Source organism: Nematolebias whitei, chromosome 15, assembly GCF_014905685.2.
Source record: "Nematolebias whitei isolate Nwh7 chromosome 15, NemWhi1, whole genome shotgun sequence".
Taxonomy (NCBI): Eukaryota; Metazoa; Chordata; class Actinopteri; order Cyprinodontiformes; family Rivulidae; genus Nematolebias; species Nematolebias whitei.
The window spans coordinates 23,530,648-23,531,814 of NC_056512.1; the positions used below are offsets into that span (position 1 = coordinate 23,530,648).

The 1,167-nt window shown below is 42.4% G+C and overlaps 1 non-coding gene across 1 annotated transcript; it reads right to left on the minus strand.

The window, feature by feature from the left end:
- Window positions 1-767: 767 nt before the first annotated feature.
- trnae-cuc lies at window positions 768-839 on the minus strand. The gene has a single exon. It is a non-coding gene; the product is annotated as a tRNA-Glu (tRNA).
- Window positions 840-1,167: the final 328 nt, after the last annotated feature.

Below are 1,167 nucleotides of genomic sequence, written 5' to 3' on the forward strand. Positions count from 1 at the left end.
ATCAGGGTTTGGGGGATCATGGTGTTGAAGGCGGATGTGAAGTCCACAAAGAGCATACGGACGTAAGAGTTTTTCTGCTCCAGGTGGTTGAGCGCAGTGGACCACAGAGCAGATGGCATCCTCTGTTGATCGATTCTCACTGAACCTTGTGTTCAGCTTTAATGGCTGTACGCCAAAGATTTACAGAGGAAAAAATGGTGAGAATGAGTTTAGTATTCAGCTATGACTGATTAAACGCGCAGATACTTCATTGCTCCTGTCAAACAGGTTACACTGAGTGGAGCGGTCGACCGTTCCAAGATGGCAGCCCTACGGCTCGTCAGTGCCAATAGGCGATAGCGGTCAATGCTGTATCTAGCTTTTATATGATATCTATGGGTATCACTAACGACAGGGCCAGATTAACACTTCGCTGTACCCTGGGCAACAATCTTCAAGGGCCCCATCATCACGACCCCAGAATCACCATAATCTGTCAAAATACAGAATAAATTACCATAATATACAGTAAATATACTTCAAACTCTAACTATCAAGTGTAATCTGATGTATAAAACTCCAAATGCTCATAGAACTATAAATGCAATGTCCTCTTGTTGACGCAAATCATCATGACTGAGTTAATTTAAACACACCTTGAACACCATGTGTACTTGTTTAGCAACGTGTTGGCCATTGGTGTCAGAGGCGTTTGTGATGTGGGGGGTCCCTTTTCTATCAGTCCACTGCTGTGTTTTTGTGTGAAACTAAATAAAACCAAACAGTTTTTTCCTGACCGGGAATCGAACCCGGGCCACGGCGTTGAGAGCGCCGCATCCTAACCACTAGACTACCAGGAATTTTTTTTTTTTTTTTTTTTTTTTTAATTGCGATTTTTTTGGATTGGAATGAAACCCTCCATGCATGATGTGATGTGATGTTTTTCCTTCTCCCCCCCCCCCAAGTTTCTCTGTGGACTTTGGATCAAATCATAGTTTCTCTAGAAAAACATCCACAACCAAAATCCTAAAGCAAGACACATTGCGACTGCACCCATGACTGTAATCACCTCTTTACAGAAGATAAGGGCTTTATCCCATTTCTCAAAACTTAGGAGACTTTTTCTGATGATATCCCGTAAAACTACAATGATCTTGTTGCTGACGTTCTTATCTTGTTCTCGGACCA